The sequence below is a fragment of the Geospiza fortis genome, unplaced genomic scaffold, assembly GCF_000277835.1.
Source record: "Geospiza fortis unplaced genomic scaffold, GeoFor_1.0 scaffold244, whole genome shotgun sequence".
Classification (NCBI taxonomy): domain Eukaryota; kingdom Metazoa; phylum Chordata; class Aves; order Passeriformes; family Thraupidae; genus Geospiza; species Geospiza fortis.
Genome location: NW_005054370.1, coordinates 1,506,476 through 1,512,741, shown reverse-complemented (window position 1 = coordinate 1,512,741; position 6,266 = coordinate 1,506,476). Strand labels below are relative to the sequence as shown.

The window sequence follows — 6,266 nt, the reverse complement described above, 5'->3', positions numbered from 1 at the left end:
GGGTGGGAAGGCAGAGTGGGACCCATGGGGTGTAAGGGGTGGGGAGGGGGCTGCAGGGCCAACAGCCAGAGCAGGATTTGTTTTTGCTGTGAGTGTCCCAGAACTTTGTGTGTCCCAGGGCTTCCTGCCCAGGCTCAGCCCCAGATGGTGGCACAGGTGGGGCTGGGTGCTGCCATTCCTGAGGTGAGGGAGCAGCAGGTGAGTGGTGGGAGCCCCGTGTGCCCCCCTGGGCAGGGGTAGGGGGTCTGTGGGCTGGGGAAGGGCTGCTGGGTGGTGCCAGCCAGCCTCACCCGTGCCCGAGAGCAGCTCCCAGGTGGGCTCCGTGCTGGGCCTCACCTGTGCAGTAACAGGTGTGAACATTCATGAAGCATTTTGATGGTCATGTATGATACTGCAAACAACAGCTGCACCCCTAATGCAGGGGAAAATGGGTTAGATTGGGGTTTTTTAATGTGTGCTGAGTCTTCTTTTGAAAATGTTTTCCAAAATCAAACCGGTGCTCCCTCAGGTATGGAAATGAGAACTTGGCTACTTATCGCTAGATGCTGTTTGAATTGCAACTTTGTTCCCCACGTAACAAAGTGATAAGGTGGTTTCTACACTTGAGCAAATGTAAGGCTTTGTTGGAAGTTGTGTACTTTGCTCTCTTGTTTACATGTCTGGTTTGTCTCCTGCAGGGGGGTTCACCTGGGGACACCTCAGGGGACTGTGTGCCCTGGCAGGTGTGGGAAGGGAGAGGGGAGGGCACCACAGTGATCCTGGCTCCTGGCAAACATTCCTTGCCAAAATAAGAAGTGCTTTTCCAGTTTGTTGTTGCTGTGGGATGGGCGAGCTGGCCCTGGAAGTGGTAGAGATGCTTTTGGGAAGGATTTTAGGGGGAGCTGGGGTGGATGATGCTTCAATTAACACTGATCATGGGGAGATATGTGTGTTTAGGATGGGGGCTCTGGCCATTTAGCATTCCTGGCTGGACATCTTGGGTTTTTATTTTCAGGTGGCTGGACCAGGAAGTGATTCTGCAGGATGGTGAGAGCTGCTCTTGCAGTTTGGTAATTCCTCTGTGGTCTTTTGGGGCTATCACAGAATAATGGTTTGGGCTGAAAGGGAGCATGGAGCCCCTCTCCTTCCACCCCCAGCCATGGGCAGGGACACCTTCCACTATCCCAGGTTGCCCCAAGCCCAGTCCAGCCTGACTTTGAATATGTCCACAGCTTCTCTGGGCACCCTGTGCCAGGGCCTCCCCACCCTCCCTAATTCCCTAATTCCTCATCTAACCCTTCCCTGTGCCTGTTGAAGCCATTCCCCCTTATCCTGGCACTCCATGCTCTTGTTAAAAGCCTTCCTCCAGCTTTCCTGTGGATTATAGAAAGCAGTTGTGCCTGATGGATGGTGAACATGAATAAAATCCATTTTTCAAAGTTGACTTTCTTCTTGTTTAATCCTGTAGTGCCTGAACAGAGTAGACAGGTGTTTACCTGCTGCAGGTGGCTGTGCAGAAGTGACACCTGCACTGTCCCTGGCGCTGTCACACCCTGCAGATGTGCCCCAGCCCTGCCTGGGGAGCTGTCAGGCAATGGGATCCTGGATTGAGCTGTGGGATTTGGGATCATCTCGGTGTGCCGGGCTCTCACCTCCACTAGAGGGTGTAGAGCTCCACAGAATCTTTTGTTTTCACGGAAATGGGAGAACTGGGAGCCTCTCTGTTATCGGATGTGCAGGCAGGAGGCCGCGGCAGGATTACATCCCTCGGGAGATCCTGCTCCGTGCCCTGGCAGCAGCCCAGGTGGCATTACACAACTGCCAGCCAGCTCGGGGCATGCCATGGGATGTCCCTGGCCAGCCTGCAGCCAGGAGGAGCAGCTGGAGTGTGGAGCCAGGGGAGGCAGCTCTGCTGTGGGTTGGATCAGGTGGTGCCCAGCTCCTGGATGAGGTTTCCTGGAGGGATAACTTGCACAGTCCAAGTTCCCTCTCCTTTCTCTTGGGGAGAAAAATCTATCTAAACAGCAGGGACAAATGTTTCACTTGCACAAGAGCCTGGCTCCTAGATTTCCCTTCCTGGAGGGAATTTCCACTTGCTCTGCAACCTTCCCAAGCCAAGCCCAACACCAGTGTGCTGTGAAATTCCATAAGGCTGTGCTGCTTGCTGGGCTGTGTGTGCTCCCTGTGCTTGTAGGATGTGCTGCTCAGCTCCAGCTTGGCTCCTTGGCCAGGTGTAGGATTTCTTCCTTGCTAAATTGTGCCTCCAAGTGTCTCACTAAGAAGGAAATCCTGAGCAGAACTGGACCCAGCAGTGCTGCCTTGCTCCAGCTCTGAGTGCCTGAGGGAGCACCCAGAGGGGAGCTGGCTGTCTGGGTAAGCAGGTGATGCTGTGACTGTGGATGAACACAGGCGATGTCAGAATTCAGGACAACCCTCTGGCTGTCCTGGAGTGCCAGGATCCCTGCCAGGGGGCTCAGAGACCCTGGCACAGAGCCCAGGATGCCTGTGGTTTTGATTATGGCCCATGGAGCAAGTTACCAGCCTTATATGAAGATCAGCAAGGCACGAACATATAAGTAGAATAATAATCATTTTGTCATGGGGTGAGAAATAGATTTTTGAGGTTTTTAGAATGGGGGTTCAGGTGGCAAGATGGAGGAATCTGGGCGTGTCCAGCCTTTCTCCTTGTCCTGCATCTTCTGCTGTGATGTTGGCACTTTTAGGTTGATTTAGAGTAGAAGCTCACTGTCTAACATAGGTGATAGGTATTGGGAAGTAATTGTAAATACTGCACAGGTAGTTTTTAGTATAAAAAGATAACACTGCCCCAAGGGTGGCCAGTGTGCCTCTGTCTGACCTGCTGAGCGGACCTCGGCAGGTCCGAGAAAGAATTTTGTAGATAAGAAACAATAAACAACCTTGAGAACGAGAATAGAAGAGTTCTGACTCCTTCTTTGACCGCTGGGCTGGAAAAAGAGCCTTTCTGACACATTTCGGGGTCACTCTGAGCAGCAAAAGTCCCGAGAAGGCTCCTCTGCAGCTGCTGGTACCGTGTGGGTCTGTGACATTTTGGAGCTGGATCCATCTGGGAGGGGAGCAGCTCCACAGGCAGGTGGGATGTGCAGCTCTGTGGTGTCAGGAGGGCCTGAGGCCTCCATGTGCTGCCAGGGGTGTCCAGTCAGAGCCTGGCATGGGAAGAGCTAAGTGGCCTCTCCAGGGACCCTCTTGGAGGAATCCTATGGGTAAATGCCCTAGAGGGAAGAGGGGTCCCAGAGAGCTGGGTAATATCCAAAGATCACTTCCAGACTCAGTAACATCCCTATGGACAAGGAATGGAGCAAAAAGGGGCAGGAGAGCTGCAGGGATGGACATGGAGCTGTGTCAGGAGAGACAATGAGGGGGAAGAAGGGCCAGGATGAACACAGGGATGGTGTCTGAGCGTGCTCTGGTGTGCTCATCCGTGGCCAGGAGTGCTGATGGGAGGGAGGTCAGAGACCGTGTCCCCCCAGTGCCAGATCCTGGTGCAGAGCCAGCTGTGGAGCAGCAGCCAGGATCATAACCCAGCCAACCAAATCCTCCATCAGCTGAGCATGAAATGGGTATTTATGTGTGGAATGAGGAAGGAGGCAGAGGTGTTTGCACAGGCACCTGTGTTATACCTCAACTGCAGCCAGGCCAAATCCCGAGCACTGGGGCTGTGCTGGGATCTGGTCAGACCCTGTGGAAGGGGAGCACCCCTTCCTGTGGGCATGGGAGATGCCCAGGCTGTGGGGAACAAGCTGAGGGCAAGGTGGGGCAGGTTGGTGAGCTATGGGGAAACCTCTTTATCCTCCAGAGCACAGCCCAGAGAGGGCCTGGCTGTGCCTGGGGTGTCTGCCTGTGCACTGAGCCCGGCCCCGCTCCAGGGCTGCCTTCTGCTCTCCCCTGCTCTGCTCCTGGTTTGTGCTGAGGCTGGAAGAACTTTGAGCTCTGTGCCTGGCTGGACCTGAAGCTGGGGCAGCAATCAGCTCCCACTGTCTGTGTTATGTAAGGGTTTGAACTTTGCCCTGCTGGAAGTGGAAATGTCTGGCCTGCTCTGATCTCTGCAGGAATTGTGAGTGTGGAGATTGAAAGCTGTGGCCACTTCTGCTGGGTAAACAGCCAGAGAGCTGCCTGTTTGCCACCTTTCCTCTCCCTCCACCCCGCACTGAAGATGCTCTGGCAGCTCTCTTGGAGTGTGACATCTGGGAATAGCACTGGCAACCCACAGTGCAGCCCAGACCACTTGGTGAGGGCTCACCTCTGCTAAGAAGCTGCTTTTAGCTGCTCCCTCAAGAGCTGTTTTTAGGTCTGGCTGTAGCACTGCTCTTCCTTCAGCAGCAGCTGAAGTCCCTTGGGCACAAGCTGCAGGAAGGACACGTCTGGTGTCTCACTGCCCTGATCCTGGGGGGATGGATGAGGCTGGGCTGGGCACAGCCTGAGCATCCTCAGCACTCCCAGCTCCCACCAGAGCCAGGACTGCATGGCAGGAGTTGATGCCAATCACTGTGCTGCGGTAATGAAGTGAGGGGGAAAGCAAAGAAAGCTTTAAAAGTATATATTTTTAAGCCATAGCTAAGAAATCTGCCATGGCTCCAAGTTGGACCTTGCAGTCAGAGGTGAGCAGGCTTAATTTGACAGCTATTTCTTAAATATTTTAAAAGCTGCCTGGAATAAACTGAATGCTTCCGAGTAGTGACCTAAATTCCACTTGCTGTAAATTTCATTAGAAAGTGGATTTGTGTGCCTGCCAGGCTGCTTTGCAGCTTCATTGATCTGTCCAAACCATGTGCTATGCAAGTGCCTTCCTCAGCAGATTTTTAAAGAGCTCACTGCTGCCTGCTGCCAGCCCAGAATGTGACTTGTTTTCTTTCTTTTCTCTGCTCTTCCTCTTTTTTTTTTTTTTGTTTCCTGGTGCAAATGCATGATTTGTGTACTAATCACATTGCATCATTAGTTGCACAGAGTCATCCCACTGGCTGTGTGGGCACGGATGGAGCAGCTAGGAAGGAAAATGTCACTGTCTTCAGCTCACTTGATGTGTTTTGCTCCCAAATCCCCATCCCACGCCATGAAGGCCAAAGACTTTCACAACCCTGGCAGCTGCCAGCAGCTCTCTGCTCTCCAGCACTGTCACCTGTGGTTGTGACACCCCCTGGAAAAAGCCTCCTCTCCTCCTGCTGTCCCCAAAGTGCTGTCTGTCCCCGTGCAACCACGGCTTTGGATCCTGTGGAGAGGTGTGATGGTAGCACAGATGGCACAGACTGAGCCTTACCAGGGAAAATAGCCTGGGGAGAGCTGGGACTGCCACACCTGTGGATGCAGGAGCAACATGCACCTCCCCAGGCCTGAGCAGGGTCCCACAGGTGATGCTGAGCTCCCTTGCTGTGGCAGTGTGCTCTCAGCCCACTTGCAGGGTTAAAGGGGGTGGAGAGGGGCTTTGTGCAGCACCACAGGGACACAGGGCAGAACCACAACTCTCTGTGACATGTTTGGTTTCTCTCCTGCAGTGGGGGGGTTCAGACACAGAGCAATTGCCTGGTTGGGCTGAAGCACTGGGTGAGGGGAAGCTCCCTGTGGCCTTCATGTTGGATACCCAGCCCTGCCTGCCCCATGGGAACTCTGCTCTGGGGCTGTCCCCCTGCCCCTGGCACTTCTGTTCCTGGGGGACTCCCAGCCTGGGGAAGGGCTCCATCACAGTATGAAATCCAAGTTTTGGAAGCCCCATGGCCTTGCTGTGTTTCGGGGGGGTTGGGCAGGCAGGCTGTGCTGCACATAAAGGCCTAACCCCAACCCCATCCTACAGGAATGAAGTGCTGGCCCCTGGCAGGAGCTCTGACAGCTCTTCCCAGTTCACAGCACGGGGCAGAGCTGGCTTTTGAAGAGGAGCTTTCCTGCCTGAGGACAGTCCCAGCACTGCCAGGCTGGCATGGAACACAGCCCTGGCAGCAAGCCCAGGGGTGGCTTTGGGCCAGGAGGGCACACTCGTGTTGAAGGGATGTCTAAGGGGATTGGTTATCACAGAAATAATCTCCAGAGAGTGAGATTACAAAACATGGGGCTTCCCTCAGCTGTCTCCTGTGCAGTTGGGAATATGGGAGGGACTGGAAATACCCCAAACCCACCCAGAGAGGTGTCCAGTGTCAAAGATGGAGGTTGGAGAGAAGTATGTCCCTCTTCTAACCACTGCCTATGACTGAACATTGTGAAGATACATCTGGAGGGGGGTTTGGTGCTTCTCTTGCTGTGTGGGTGATGAAAGCGGGAAG

General features: G+C 54.0%; 1 long non-coding RNA gene and 1 other non-coding gene across 2 annotated transcripts; both read left to right on the top strand.

Moving 5' to 3' along the window:
* The first annotated feature begins 43 nt into the window (after positions 1 to 43).
* LOC115948280 lies at positions 44 to 1,423 on the top strand. The gene is made up of 3 exons (XR_004082115.1): positions 44 to 198; positions 509 to 612; positions 995 to 1,423. It is a non-coding gene; the product is annotated as an uncharacterized LOC115948280 (long non-coding RNA).
* Positions 248 to 403, top strand: LOC115948285. Its single transcript, XR_004082120.1, has one exon.
* Positions 1,424 to 6,266: the final 4,843 nt, after the last annotated feature.